We start from the raw sequence: 16,618 nt of genomic DNA, 5'->3' as shown, positions 1-16,618 counted from the left end.
ATTATATATCAAGAGATGTGAACTCTAAATCCAACTCTCTATCTGTTATGCCAGAATATATCTCCATCTCCATTTTCCAGATAAGAAAATTCAGGCTCAGAGGGTTAAGTGACTTTCCCTCGGTCACACAGCTGTGGTACAGTTGGACAGTAAACCTGGCACGAATGGCAGGAACCAATAAGAAGCTTCCCCCAGGTGAATGTCTTAAGGTCTGGGAGTGGATCTTACATTTTACTGGTTTCTATTGGAACCCCTAACATGGGGTCACCGAACAGGTCTTCTCAATAGAACAGGAACAGGAAACTATAGCCAGCATATATTCTTTACAGTTACTTGGAATATATATAACACATAGATATGTATGTATGTATATGTACATGTGTGTATACATATATATGTCAGTAAAGCAACCACTTGTTTGTTTGGCCTCTGAGAGCTTCCTTGCCCCAGATCTGAGCCTTGCCTGTAATAGTTACTAAGTCACACAGGTAGGATCCAAATGCTGGTCTGCCTGAGTCCAAGTCACCCCCTCCACCAAGCCACACAAAAAGAGACCCTTCAGGAGACCCTTACACGGAGACTTCTTGCCTGCCTTGCCTCCCTCTTTAACCAGACAGCAATAATGCAGCTGCAATGGATTTTGATGAGTTTCAACTGCTGCTCCCCGTACCTGCTAGAAGTGAGGTTACTCCCCCAAGGTATCCACACTGCTGTGTTTTCATGAACTGCGGCAGAAATTGATAAGTCGTTGTTGGAGGAGAGGGGACATTCACAGGTTCAGATCCAAAGCTTGGTCCTTAAAATGAATTGGAAGCATCTGGCTGCTTTGCTGTCTGTAGGTAATGATGCAGCCACGTCACAAACCCAGATGTGATTCTACATTTCTGCAGCTGTTCTGATGGGAGTTTCAACACTCAAAACATCTGCTGTTGGGACTCTGTGGTACAATTCTCACTCAATCTCATTGGGTTCTTATTCTTTCCCCCTCTCACCCCCCTCCCCAAAATGTACTTTCTTGCCTCTCTTTATTTTCTTATTTTTCAAAAGGTGTTACTCCTTGCAGGGGAATAGACACCAAATCCTATGCAACATGGGAGATAAATCCATGCTGTCCTCAGAATGTGTGTAGGGAGGGAGAGAAGGAAGAGAGATGTGTAGGTTTGACCCAAATTAACTCTATGAGAGTTGATGTGGTAGAACATTAAAGACTGGCAAGGAATTCCAACTTTACTGTATGTGTAGAAATCTATGTAGAATGAAGTCTGTGGAATGTTGATTAAGTGAGCTTTGGGATACCTTTTCAATTCCAGGATGTTAGTCTCTTGGTTATCTGCCAAACTGTGTGAACATAAGTGCTCACAGCACTGAATATTTACTGAGGGATAAAAATATCCCTTTAAAACCTAAATCCTTGCTGCATAGATCCAGTGCATAAATTCTGCCAGCCACATCAGCTAGAAAAAAAAATGTGAAATAATCCTGAGCAGATCTCCTAAAACCATGACTAGACCTAACAGAGATTTCACGTACAGATATTTTTCCTCATTACAGCACCCTATATTTCTAGCCTTTCTTTTTCACTCTCTCAAGTCTGGAAATAGTTTTAAATGCTAGTAAATATGAGCTCTTATTATCATGGTTGTCAAGTCCCAGAGTATTCCAGAGCCTCCTAAATGAAGTCCAGAGTCTCTTAAAAGAGCTCTGTCTCACTATCCACCCAGGAAAAAAAACAAGTGGATGAATACATCATGGAGTCTGTAATATGCAGCAATAGGTGGTGCCATAGTGCACAGAGTGCTGGGCCTGGAGTCAGGAAGACTCATCTTCATGAGTTCAAATCTGTCTTCAGACACATCCTAGCTGTATGACCCTGGGCAAGTCACTTAAACCTGTTTGCCTAGGTTTCTCCATCTGTAAAATGAGCTGGAGAAGGAAAGGGCAAATCACTCTAGTATCTTTGCCAAGAAAACTCCAAAATGGAGTCATAAAGAATCAGACATGACTGAAAAATAACTAAACACAACAAATATAGAGTGTTTGGATAGGGAACTGGTTCATGCATACCTATGTCTTAGACACTGAGGATGGACAGTGAATTTTACTCAGAGCTTAACAGGAAGAAGAGAGTAAACTGGACTGTTTTCGGGAAATTGCCCAATGTTTTCAATTGCACCCTCTAGAACTAAAAAAAAAAAAAAGATAGAATGTGTTTTAAAAAAAACAAAACTTTTTTTCCACACGATCTAGTGATAAAGTGCTAAAACTTAGAGTGAGCTCCGATTGAGGAGGAAAGCTAAGGATAAGAAAAGCAAATTTAAGAAGTGTTCCCATGGTGAAGAGTATATAGAATGCTGGCCTTGGTGCCAGAAAACCCGGCTTCAAATCCACTTTGATGCTTACTAAGTGTGGGATCTTGAGCAATTCACTTAAAACCCCCAGGCCTCGGTTTCTTCATGTGTAAAAAGGAGGAGGTTTGACTCAATGGCCTCCAAGGTCCCTTCTAGTTTTAGAACTGTGATTGTAGGACTTATCTTAGTTGACCTCAGTTCATTATCCTTTTCATCATCCTTCCTAAAATATGGCACTCATAAGGGAACACGATATTCCAAGCATGACAGAGTGCAGTGGACCTTCTGAACAGTCTACTTCTGCTAATGCAGTGAAAGATCACATTAGCTAAATCTGGCTGCCATTTAACACATTTGATTCATATTGAACTTGCCATCCCTGGGTTTCTCTCCAGATCTCTTTCAGATAAACTACATTCTAATCATTCCTCTTATACCTGTGAAGTTAAATTTTATAACCTAAGTGAAAGATTCCACATTTATTCCTACTAAATTTAATCTTATTATACTTTGCTCCAATTTTCTAAATTGCCAATATCTTTTGGGTTCCTTTTGGTCACCTAGCATGTTAGCTATCCCTTTCACCTTTGATTTATCAGAAAATTTTATAAGAATGTGATAGATAAATAAAGATATATATATATAATTTTTATATTGATATGTATTCCCTTTGTACAAATGCTATAGTCAACTTCATTTGCACCTTCTTCTCCTCCCACATCTCTTTGAATATATATATATATATGTGTGTGTATATATAGTAGATATATTGATAAAGATATATATATATATTTATTTATCCTAGTCACTAATAAAAATATTAAACAACCATGGTGTCAAACACAAATAAAAACAAGGGCTGCTAACCTGTACATAAAGATTCCTGCTGGTTGCATATTCACCTAGTATTAAAATGTAATATTATCTATGTTTTATTGTATTTTTATTTAGTTTGCTAAATATTTCCCAATTACATTTTAATCTGGTTCTGACCGCTCTCAGGAGCATTGTGGTCCTGCCACTTCTTTGACACCTCTGTTAAATAGCATGAGACAGAGCACAGATGTCGTAGAGACTCTACTGCAGACCTCCTTCCAAGATGACCTTGGCTACTCATGACTAGCCTTTGTACTCAGCTATTCAAATAGACCCAAAATCCATCTAATTTTGCCACTAACCAGCCCACATCTCTCTACCTTTTCTATAATAGTATGAAAAACTCTGTCAAACACTTTTATAATATCTGGGCAAACTCTCTCTGTGATATTCTCCTTAAGCATCGGTCTGGTCGTCCTGTCAAAAATTAAATAAGATTGATCTGGCATAACCGGTTCTCTTTGAAGCCAAACTGGCTCTTTGTGATCATTGCTTGTTTTTCTAACTGTTCACTAGCCAACTTTTTTATAATATTTTTAAGTTTGCAAGAAATTAAAGTCAAGTTTACTAAGCTATGGTTTGTAAACTTCATTCTCTTTCTTAAAAAAATAAAAACTCAGACTATGCCTTCCTCACCCCAGAACTCTCATATCTTTTTCACTATGCACAGACATACAGAGATGGTCATTTCTCTAGCCCTGAATCAATAACCAAAGCTAGCTGGATGGTATGAATAAGGGACGTTTGTCTGGAAAAAAATTACTTCCAAACAAAGTACATAATTTAGGATGGGAGAAAAACAGAATGGGCTAAATATGAGAGATTCTTGGTGATCTGGAATGTGTATAAAGCGGGGCAAGAAGGAAGGATTAGATCATGAAAATGTGTCTGGTGCATGAGGTGAAGCTGAGAGGAAAGGAGGGCTGGGTTTGGGCTTCTGATGAAAGGTCTGACAGGACAGGAATGTCTCCTTTTCTCCCAGGATCTCATCTGTTTCACTACAACTTCCCCCAGGTGTCATTTTCTTGCTTCAGCTAACCCTCCACCAAGCTCTTTGCTAGTATAAGCATTAACTAAGCACCTACTATATTCCAGGCCAAGCTATTATCTCATTTGATCCTCACAACACACCTCTTGAGGTAAGTGCTACTATTATCTTTATTTTATAAGCAGATGTCAGTTATTTTTCCAGCGTCACACGGCGAGAAAGTATCTGAGGCTGGATTTGAACTCAAGTCTTCCTGATTCCAGGCCCATTGCTCTATGTACTGCACTAGCTAGTTGCCTGCCTCTAAGAAAAAACATCTTCTTGTGCTATGACAGCAGAAGTCACAAAGAGGAGCTCCAGGAATTCTGAAGAGGTCTGAAGAGACCTGGTTCCTGAAGAACAAAGAGCAGGAAGTTTAGAGCTTTCCTTCAGAAGATCATGGATCAACACAGACAGAAGAAGACTAAGTGTAGCCATGGAATAAGGTCCACAAGAAGAATCAAAGCAAAGTACTGGTACCTGATAGGAGCAGGGACTGAGAGTTTCACCCCCTCCAGGTCAGACTGGCCTGGGAGCTACAGCAAAACAGCACCACCAAGGGCTTCTGAACACAATGGGCAGGTCTTCCTCATCTTCCATTCTCAGCCCTTCAACTAGACAGCAGCCCAGACTGAAGCCTGGAAACTGAAGGAGACCTCGGAGGAGAAGGTGCAAATGAAGCTGACTATAGCATTTGTACAAAGGGAATATCCTGCTTGGCTCCAGACATACCTGGAGACCCAGGAGAGGATTATAGAAAGGACAAGTGGTATTATTCCCTCATCCCTTGGATCCTTCTGACTCCCTTCCCTGGTTGTCATTAGTGTTCAGTCAGTTCATGACCCCGTGGGCCAACGTCCATGGGGTTTTCTTGGCAAAGATACTGGAGTGCTTTACCATTCTTTCTCCAATTTTTATGCAGGCAGGAATTAAATGACTTGTCCAATGTCATACAACTAGTAAGTTTCTGAGGACAGATTTGCACTCAGGTCTTCCTGGTCCAGGTCCCAGGGCTCTATCCAGTGTACCACCAGCTGCCTACCCCTGGTATCCTTTTTTCTGTCCTCTCCTTTGGATAGGTGTAGCAGATCAGTCCCAATGATAACTCTGTCCTTCTAGCTCCTTGGGCATCCTTGATCCTTCCCACTGGCACTTCCCTAGATGGGGGTGGGGAGGAGTATAGATTCCTTGCAAGGGAGTTGGCATGTGTCCTAGACTTGAGTAGATATGAAATGTCATTTCTTCATTTGTTTCACCCAGTTGGGGTTCGGGGGTGGGCGAAATGTTCTCATTTCTGTTCTTGGAATTCTCCCTGGTGCGCTGCCTCTCACGCAGAAGGATTGGTGGTTCTCTAGGGTTTATTTTAGATCATGCTACTTTACTGAAATTATTGTGTCAATTAAATTTAGCTGAATCTCTAGGGTTCTTCTGGTAAGCCATGATGCATCATCTATACACAGTAATAATTTTGTTGTTTCATTAATGTTTGCTCTCTCAGTTTCTTTTTTTGGAGTTTAAGGATGACTTATTAAATTTCTCATTCTTAGACTAGGTTATTTCTTCACAAACTTTAACACCCTCATTCACATTCACATGTATTCCCATGCTTCACTTCTCTTTTTCCCATACTGACCTCACTGTCCTCCAGAACCTTACCACTTTAACCTGTACCCACAATAGTCCATTTTCCTCTCTATCCTCACAGGCTTTATTGTTCTCATAGGATTCATTTCCCTCAAGGGCTTCATCCCCACTCCAAGACCTCAATCTATATTTTTTCCACTTAAAAAGTAGCCATGTTTTTGAGCTTCTTATTTATGTGAATTAGAAGGGGGAAATGCAATTTCCAGGTTCCTATTCCCGAGACATGAAAGATGAACCCTTGAGGTGATTCGGCAAGGGAGGGTGATGGAATAGTCATTTTTGGATGTTAGGTTTGTTTTTTTAATTTTTTATTTTTCTCCAATTACATGTAAAAACAATTTTAACATTCATTTTTTTAATTTTTTTTTATTTCTAAGTTCTCTCCCTTCCTCCTTTCCCTCCCCTAGTCATTAAGAAGGCAAGAAATTTGATATCGGTTATACATGTGCATATTTCCGTGTTAATCATGTTGTAAAAGAAGACACAAGGAAAAATAAAGTAGAGGGGAAAGTATGCTTCAATCTTCATTCAGACTCCATCAGCTCTTTCTCTTGAGATGGATAGCATTTTTCATCATAAATCCTTCAGAATTGTCTTAGATCATTGTATTGCTGATATTAGCTAAGTCATTCACAGTTGATCATCATACAATATTGCTGTTATTACATACAGTGTTCTCCTGGTTCTGCTCATTTCATTTTGCATCAGCTAATATAAGTCTTTCCAGGTTTTTCTAAAATCATCCTGCTCATCATTTCTTATAGCACAATAATGTCCATAACAATGTGTATGTTAGGTCTGAAAGAAAATCATGAATAGTAATAAATAGTAGTAAATTACAATAGTTATCTAACGTTTGATAAATGCAAAGATTCAAGCTTTGAGAAAAAGAATTCACTATTTGACAAAAATAGCTGGGAAAACTGGCAAGTGGTTTGGCAGAAACTAGGTATAGACAAACATCTCACACTAATGTAATAGTAATGTAATTTGAAGATCCCCTTGTATTGGCAAGCACTTAGGACTGTGTTTCAAGTGTGATTGTATCAAGTATTAGATCTAGAACTTGTGAATCCCACAGTGGGAGGAACTTCCTGTTGTAACAGGAGGGGTAAAACAAGGAGGAGCTAATACTTTATATAAAGAAGAGCCCAAGCTGAGAGGCCAGAACTTCTCTCAGCAAGCATCTGGAGGCTGGGATTCTACTGCTGGACTGAGGACTGAACTGAGAATTGAGAAGAACTGAGAAGAGAAATGAGAACTGAGAACAGAACTTCTTGGAGAAAGCAGCTGGTGGCTGGGAAGGAGAGGCCCAGGCTGTAGAAAGTGATTTTGATTTTGAGAATAGAACTTGTGGTGGCAGAACTTCTTCCAAGGGCCAGACAGAGCTGCCAAAGACTTCCAAGGGCCAGCCAGAGCTGCCAGAGGAAGCATGGCTATGGTGTCAGTACTCTGTCTGTCTGTGGCTTTGTTAAGCTTTGTCTTCCCAGGAACAGAGACTGTGGAAGACTTGAAGCGGACTGGATACTGTGAGCTTCAATACTGAACAGGAACAATGTAATGGGAATGTAAATTTTTAAGATCTTCCCTGCCCCTAGGCTTAAATGCACCTGGAGCCTGTGGTGGGAGGCTTGTTTTTCAGGAACGCCCACACTTTGATACTTTGTGATTGGGCAGTGGGTCAAGAAGGTTGTTATATTCTCTGAGCCAGGAGAAGTCTATATAATCCCTGATGTGAGGCTTTGCTTTGGGGCTCACTTTGAGAAGTGTTGTGTGATTTGACCAGATGAGACTCTGGGAAGCCATCAAGAGTCCCCCGGCTTTGAAAAACCCAGATATTGATGCTTCCCTCTCTGGTAACTGATTTGGTATGGATGTAATGTCTGGACAGTCTGGAGGTCTGTCTGTTGAAATGTTCTTGTAACTTATGCTTGTAACCTCTGTATACACTGAAGTTCGGGGTGCTGACCTTTTCCCCCTGAACTAGGTAAACTATATATGTTTGATTGATTAAAGTAAGCTTGTTAACCCATTTTGAGTTGCTTTCCTTTAGCAAAGCAGATCTAAGAACCTGTGTTGGCAGCCACCCTGGGGATGCTGGGATGCTTGCCGCTATACATGACTATGGTGTCAGTACTCTGTCTGTCTGTGGCTTTGTTAAGCTTTGTCTCCCCAGAAACAGAAACTATGGAGGTTTGGATACTGTGAGCTTCAGTACTGAACAAGAACTGCATGGTGAGCTGAACAAGGAAGTGGGAGCTGCCTGCCTTTGAACCCAGGTGACAGTTTGGTGGATTCAGGTAGGAGCCAGGACCATGGAAGAGGAACCATGGAAGCTGAGAGCCTGCCTCAAGTCAAGATAAAAAGACCTCTCCTTGGGTATTTAATGCTGACAGATGAGATTGTAACTTACTTGTGACCTAGGGGTGGATGGCCTTTGTACTTTCCACTACCCCTTAAGAGGGTACTGAGTAGTGAATGATGAAATTGTAACTTAATTGCATTCCATGGGTGGAGGACTTTGACTTTTGTACTTTGTGATTGAATTAAGGTCTGTGATCGACTAAATGAATGTACTTTGCTTAAAACTATGTGACAACTTTGGTGAAAACTATGTGGCTATTTTAGTGATAAGTTGTAAAATTGTGAATGCTGTACCTTGATTTTCTTTGAATATTTTGTCTTAGTTTGTTACTGAATAAATAGAGAATTTACTATACTGTGTAATCAGAATCTTGAAAGCTGTTCACAGCAGCAGTCCTCCGAAAAGCTGTTCGTGCTTGGCTTTACAACCATATAGTAAGATAAGGTCAAAATGGGCACATGATTTAGAAATAAAGGGTAATATCATAAGCAAATCAGGGGAGCATGGAATACTTTCCCTGTCAGATCTATGGATAAGGAAAGAAATTATGAGCAAAAAAGAGAGTATTATGGGATGTATAATGGATAATTTTGGTTACGATAAATTCAAATGTTTTTGCAAAACCAATGCAGCCAAGACTAGAAAGAAAACAGAAAACTGAAGGGGGGAAGGTGGATGTATAGCAAGTTTCTCTAATAAAAAAATTTTTCAATAAAAAATAATTCTCAAATATGTGGAGAAGTGAATCAAATTTACAAGACTATGACTCATTCCCCAATTGTTAAATGGTCAAAGGATATGAATAGGCAGTTTTCAGATGAATCCATGAAAGCTATCTATAGTCATATGAAAAAAGTTCTAAATCACAATTGATTAGAGAAATGCAAATTAATACAGCTCTGTGGAACCACCTCACACTTGCCAGATTGACTAATATAACAGAGAAGGATAAATGTTGGAGGGGATTGGAGATATCGGAACACTAATGCACTATTGGTGGAGTTGTGAAATGATCCAACCATTTTGGAGAGCAATTTGGAACCATGCCCAAAGGACTATAAAATTATGTATACTCTTTGACCCAGCAATACCACTACTAGGCCTGTATCCCAAAGAGATCAAAGAAAAAGGAAAAGGTCCTATATGCACAAAATATTTATAAGCAGCTCTTTTTGTGGTGTCAAAGAATTAGAAATTGAAGGGATGCCCATTAATAGGAGAATGACTAAATAAGCTGTGGTATATGATTGTGATAGAATACTACTGTGCTATAAGAAATGATGAAAAGAATTTTTTCTGAAAAACCTGGGAAGATTTACATGAACTGATGCAAAGTGAAGTGAACAAAACCAGAACTTTGTATGCATTAACGGCAATATCGTGTAACAATTAACTGTGAATGACTCAGCAATACAGTGATCTAAGACAATTCCAAAGGAGTTAGGATGAAAAATGCTGTCCATCTCCAGGGGAAGAACTGATTGAGTCCAAATGCAGATTGAAGCATGTTTTTTTACTCTCTTTATTTTTCTTGCTTTCTTTCTTTCTATTTTTGTCTGTATTCTTTTTTCAACATGGCTAATATAGAAATATGATTTTCAAGACTGCACATGTATAATCTATATTTGTGTTTGCCTTCTCAAGGAGGGGGAGGGGAGGAAGGGAGGGAATTGGAACTTAAAAATTATTTTTAAAAATGAATGTTAAAATTGTTTTTACATGCAATTGAGGAAAATAAAAACATCCTTTTTAAATAAAAGAAAGAAAGTCATGCTCCTTTTTGAAGTCTTGTTTCAAAATTTTTGTCTTATTTTGTTTTGGATCTGTTCTTGTCTCCCATGAGCATTTCTCTCTCACACAATCAATCTGCTGCATTTATGTCATAAATGTAAATAGAAAAGTCAATTGACTATTCAATGTTGCTAATAATACAATGAGTATGTGTTTTGCTGAGAATATACCTATAAGACACAGAGCCCACGCTCCTCAGAACTGTCTCTAGGTTCAGCTTGCTTCTTACAGAGTGTCATGATTTTTAAAGAGCCACCAGAGGCTTTGATTGATCCTTAAGTCACCAACAACTAGCCACCATCTAATTCCATCAAACTTGACTGAAGAATTTCACACCTTGTGAAAGATGACCACAAATAGACACTTTCTTGAATTTAAGAACTTAGCATAGGATTTTTAAAAAATTGTTGGTTGGTTGTTTTTTGTTAAACATTTATATAATGCTCTAAGGCTTACAGAGTATTTTATGTATTTTATTTCATTTGAACATTACAAAAATCCTATATTTATATCTATATTTATCGCTATGTACTCAAGTATGATTTTTAATTATATCATTATCCCCAGTGACCTGCCTCATTGTTTGTGTTAATTGTCCCTTATATTCTTTTGTATATTTGTATAATACGTAAATATATTCTGTTACTTGCCACTCATATTTCATTGATTAGCCTGAAGAAAATTAATTGATCAGGAATCTTGTGATCAACAGCTACTACACTGGTACTTTGCATTGTATCACTTGTATTGATTTGGATACTGCTATTCGGGTCTATATCAATGATAGGAATATGAATGAAGTCTTACATTGGTACTAATTACACACCCAGCTCATTGGCTTTGTGCTAAGTGTTCAACATATGATTCATTACTATATTGCTTTAGTGCATATGACTTTCCAAGATTAATGTTTAAAGGAACATCAGTCACCTAAGCTTTGAGCTTCAGTTTCTTCACGTGTACAATGGAGATATTAATATTTGTAGAGGGGAAGAGAAGCAAGGGAAGGGGGAGTTGTTGTAAAGTCCAAATAAGAATCTATGTAAAATTCTTTGCAACCCATGATGAGCTATGTAAATAACAATTGTTAATATTATGAAGTGAGTGGAAACAGTGCTTCTACAATGAATGATAGGATAATAGTGCTAGAATTGGAAGGAAGCTTAAAGTTCAAATCCCCATCATTTTCCAGATAAGGAAACTGAGACCCAGAGAAGTTAAGTAACATGCTCAAGATCACACAGGAAGTAAGTGGCCAAGAAAGAATGTGGCAAAGCATCCAAACCAGCTAAATATCACTCTGAGGCCTAAAGGTAAAACCTGGTTCTTTAAAAGAACTAACATGCCTCATTGGATGGATGTTGGGTTTTTTTTAATGCTCCTAGAATTTTAATGTTCTAATTGATCTTTTTTTAACCATGCAGAAATAATTTTTTGTCTGTCATCCTCCTTTTTGGGTAGGTTTAATCTAGGAGTAAAACGGGATGATTGAGTTACAGAAAATTCATTAAAGATAGGGCTTGTCTTGGAAGTGCTGGCCCAGCACAATGGCACTAGTGGACAGTTATATTTCTTTGATTTCCTGTCATTGCAGACAGTGAATGAACTGAAAGTAAGTAGGAGACATGGAAAATCAATGTGAGGCACTGAATTGTTCCAGCTGCTGAGGCATTGTTAATTACGCAATATTTTCATGGAGCAATTCAGTCCAGACTTGCCAAATGCCCCACATCTGGAGGCCATTCTGTCTGAGGAAGCTATTCCCTTCTTGCATCTCAGCTTTACTAATGGATGCTTCAAGAAGGAGTTTCAGGGACAGATCCATTCTCCTAGCAGCAACCAGGGTGATGGCTGTACCTCTGGTTACCATAGAGATAAGGGGGTGTTTGGAAGTGGAGAGAAGCCAGTGAAGTGGCAAGAGGGGCTTAGTATGCAGAGTGTGAATCTAAGAAAAATCAAAGTTTGTTCTCCTTGGATGGTTAGGCCTTGGGGGGGACTCTGGGGGGAGGGGGGCAAGGTAGAAGAGAGTCTGAGAAGAGGCAGGAGACCATAGAGAGCAGAGAGGGTGGAAGCAGTCGAGCTTACACCTGTGTGAGGTGCCAATGCATGGAAGGGCCTCAATGGATCACCAAGACAGAGTCATATCAGAATAGCTGCTTCCTAAGCAGGGAAATCAAGTCAAACAGACTGCCAACGCACACTTCATAGATTATTTCAGTGATGGTATTTAAATATTATCCTGCTGCTTCTACTATCTATGAATTCTTGCTCTTTTTCTCCTGTTTCCCTTCTTTTTTTCCCTCTCACAGCCTAAGTTCACAATATTTTTCCATTTACCCTAAACTTAACCTTTTCTATGGCTTTCATTTTCATTAAGAAAAAAAAAAAGGACTAATACACTTTAAGGTTTATAGAGTGCTGGTATCAGAAAAACACTCCTTCCATCGTACACTTCTTCCCCTTGCCCTTCCTGACTCTTTGTCTGTGCCTACAGGGGCTTTTCTTTCCAGTATAAAGATAAAGTGGTAGCATAAGGATCGATCCGGGGATCCTTAATAAATTTATTTTAGCCCTGTTGATAAAATTACAGAACGTAAGGGTCAGGTAACAAAGACAAGATATATTGAGGTCTTAAATATAAAAGTGTTAATACTCAGTTACCTTATTGTGAGGTGTAAAGAAATTCTTCAACCAGATTTGATGGAATTAAAAAGCCTCTACCATTGGCTGATCAGAGGGTTGGTCATTCCTATGTTGACCCTTTAAAAATAAGACACACACTCTAGGGAGTGAGCCAAGTAGGAGCTCTGGCAGTTGAGAAGGGTGCCAGCTATGGAAGAAGAACCCAGACCTTGAGGAGGGATTGTTCCTCAATCCTCAGTGGGAAAGAGGGCTGTGGGTTCTCTTTCTCCTCACCCCCAATCATCCATATCTTTCTTCAGTGAATCCATTTGCCTAGTAATAGGAGACACCATGCCCAGCAGGAAAGAGACCCAGAAGTCTAGGCAGTAAACAACTCCATGAGATGAGAAGAGAGTCAGACCTGGTCATCGTTGGGAATTAAGTTACAGAGGGAAATAAACCCATAGAGGCTTGCAGAGATGGCCATGTCCAGAGGAAGCAGCTTGAGAATACAAGAAGGTAGGGGACGTCAAGTGCCTCCTCTGGAGGTGTAATTGGATTGGGTGGTACGTGGCTTACACGATCCATTGTTCGTGCCTCGTCTTCCCATTGGCTCAGGGTGATACGGAAGATTTCACCCTGGGTTAATGGAGAGAATATTTTTGCACTGTTTTTCTTATAGTATCTTATTATGAATATCCTCTGGCTGATTATTAAAACCAAATGTACCAGCAGGAGCTTACGAGTTAATTTCAGGAGGGTGGAACCACAGAGTACCTAGTATCTGGGGATGGGAAGGGGAGAGTCGTCCCTCTGGAAGACCTAACCTGCAAGTACAAGATGAATCCCAAGGCAAGGTTAAGGGGTGGGGTGGTGCTATCTCAATATTGATATAGATGCAATCACATTATGAAGGTAAACTTGCTTTATATACCTTACCTACGTCCTCATCCTAGGCAACTAGGAAGCACAGTGGATCAAGAGAAGGGCCTAGAATCAGAAAGACTTGGGTTCAAATACAGCCTTAAACATTTTCTTGTTGTATGACCCTGGCCAAGTCACTTAACCTATGCCTGCCTCAGTTTCCTCAACTGTAAAATGAGCATCTTAATAGCATCTATCTCCCAAGGTTGCTGTAAAGATCAAATGCGATAACATTTATAAAATTGTTGGCACAGTGTCTGGCATATAGTGAACACTCAATAAGTGCTTTCTCCCTTCCCTTGTCTCTCCTTCCCCTTATTCTCCACTTCTCTGCCCCTCCTAACACTGCTGACCACTTCCTTCTCCCAGATATTCTCACCTCCGGTGGCTTCTAAGACATCATTCTCACCTTGTTCTCTCTATATCTTTCTGACCATTCCTCAGTTTCCTTTGCTGGTTCATCCTCTATCTCCTACCCTCAAATTAAGACTGTATACGCAAAAGTAAATATAAGGTAATTACGTGAGGAGTAATATTAGACTAGCAGCTATTGGGCTCAGGAAAGGCTTTACGCAGAAGATAGCACTTAACTTGAGTCCAGAAGGAATATAGGAACCTTAAGGGGCAGAAATGAGTAGACTTAAATACTCTCATCCTGTTATCAGGCTTCTCCCTCCTTCCCCACTCACATCCCCATCCCAGTTTGCTCTCCCCAGGTTTTACTTTCTCACCTTGTACTTTCCAATCCTCATCTCTTATACCATAAGTTACCTAATCCTATCAATTCCACCCCTGAAATCTCTTTTCCATATAGCACAGTGATATTCTATCCCAATCACATATCACAACTTGTTCAGCCATTCCCCAATGGATGGGCATCCCTGTAATTTCCAGTTCTTTTGTACCCTTTTGTCATTTCTACTCACACCACCAAACTAAGTGTTACTTCTTAAGATTATTTTGGCTAACTCTGGGAATATGTATGTGTATATGTAAATACAAACACATATGTGTGTATCTATGGGGAGAGGTGTATATTTTATGTACATACATCTTTAAAGCAGTTAGAGGGTAAAAAGAAATCATTATAATACCAGGAGTCTTTTAGCAAATCCAAATTCTTCCCCCCCCCCCATCCATTTTTCAGGTGAAGAAACAGCCTTTTAGAAGTAAAGTATTTTTCCTGGGTTCCATCATATGGCTTATGGCAGAGCCAAGACCAGAATCTGGGATTCCTGACTCCCAGTGTATGGTGTTGTTTCCACCAAAGTGGAGATGGAAGGAAGGAAGAAAGGAAGGAAGGAAGGAAGGAAGGAAGGAAGGAAGGAAGGAAGGAAGGAAGGGAGGGAGGGAGGGAGGGAGGGAGGGAGGGAGGAAGGAAAGAAAGAAAGAAAGAAAGAAAGAAAGAAAGAAAGAAAGAAAGAAAGAAAGAAAGAAAGAAAGAAAGAAAGAAAGGAAAAAATATACAGAGGCAACACAGGGGAGAATAAAAAAAATGTACATGCCAAGAAGTAAAAATACCTGCACAAAAAGGCCAATGGAAAGAACAAAAAAAAAAGACAAGAAATTTAAGGAAAAGAAAAACAAAAAGATTTAAAAGCTCTTTTCCTTTGAACTAATAGTTCATGGATCAGAAGTGCCAAAGGAGGAAATGAATGAACAATGGAGCCAGCCCAAATCCCCCCACATCCCAGAGGAAATGGCAGAAGGAGAAGGGAGGAGGGAGAGAGAGCAGGAAAGAAGATGGAATATTTAAGTACAAAGGGGAGGAATCAGGTCCTGTGTTTCATCTGACTATGGGGAAAGGGTTCCCGGAACAACAAACCTGTTGTTCAGAACCTCTTGGAGGTGGGAGGTGGGGTAGATAGGCCCCCTGGAAATCTGACTAGACTTTAGAGAAGAGCATTTGAATGAAGCAAAGTCCGTTTTCCAGTCCTGGTATCTCCTCTGACAGTCATTCATACCCCTGTTCCTCCTTAATAAAAATCCACCATGCACTCCAAAAGAGTAACTGGGACACTTAGTTTTTATTCCACATGCATCTCATTTGTCTTCAGTAGGTTCTTCCATAATCTCATCATTATTGCTATCGCCCTCTGAGGACAGCTGACTTGCATTAATCAGCCAAGCCCCTCATCCCTCACCAGATTCTTTACAGTTTTACCATGCCCTGGGGCATCCTAACTTACTTGAAAAATTAATAAACCTCCCCCCTCTTATCTTACCTTATTAATGTCTGTCTTTGTAACCCATTATCCCCGCATATCATCAGTGATCACTGGAGGATGTAGTGGTCACTGGCTCACTCCCCTAATGCTACCCTGAAACTGGAACGCCCCATGGAATGGCAAGAAACAAAATGTCATTGATAGGCCAACAGGGTATTTGTTTACCAGTTCTGATGGCACGATGGAATGAAGGCATGAGAATTCTTAGGCATAGGATAAAGGCCATTAAGGCCCATTAAGTTGTTCCCTCCTCCCCCACATCTCTCTCCCCATCTCTTGTGCAACCTAGTAAATCTGACTCATTAGCTTTAGATGTTTTGAAATACTGGTACATTAATCACTTGTGTTTGCACACTGTTTATGTGGGTTGTTGGTCATGGTCTGTAGTTATACTGGCTGTCTCCCTTGCTTACTTAAAGGTACAATCCAATTGAAAATAAAGATTTTTGCAGGTTTGCTCATTACACACAGTGACGGCAGCTGGTGAGTGTCTTTTGCAATTCATCAGAGGCCTCCCAGACCACCTGCTCTTGGCATCCTGCAAACAGCTGGCTCTCTGTAAGTAGCATAAGCTATTACCTTATACAACAAATAAAGAAAGAAAGAAATACATGGATGAATGGGTAAATAAATAAATAAATGCAAGTGTGTCAAGTTATTTCTCCTGAAAGAAGGGTCAACTCTTTAAACGTAAGAATTAACTACCCTGGTCCTCTCCTTTCCCACTTAAAAGAAAGAAATGAACTCATGACCAAAACCCACAAAACTTTGAGTGGAGATACTTTGCCATTTG

General features: G+C 39.8%; 1 long non-coding RNA gene across 1 annotated transcript in view; it reads right to left on the bottom strand.

Annotated features, from left to right (window-relative positions):
• LOC138170059 (uncharacterized) overlaps window positions 1-15,919 on the bottom strand; it is a 38,555-nt gene extending 22,636 nt beyond the window's left edge. The window contains exon 1 of the long non-coding RNA XR_011170528.1: window positions 15,823-15,919. This is a non-coding gene — a long non-coding RNA (uncharacterized lncRNA). The remainder of the gene's footprint in view (window positions 1-15,822) is intronic.
• Window positions 15,920-16,618: the final 699 nt, after the last annotated feature.

The sequence above is a fragment of the Petaurus breviceps genome, unplaced genomic scaffold (genome assembly GCF_028583685.1).
Source record: "Petaurus breviceps papuanus isolate PSGF00001 unplaced genomic scaffold, PetGlider_PUasm1.0 38, whole genome shotgun sequence".
In the NCBI taxonomy this organism is placed as follows: Eukaryota; Metazoa; Chordata; class Mammalia; order Diprotodontia; family Petauridae; genus Petaurus; species Petaurus breviceps.
The sequence above is the reverse complement of the archived record's forward strand: the minus strand, read 5'-3'. Positions and strand labels throughout refer to the sequence as shown.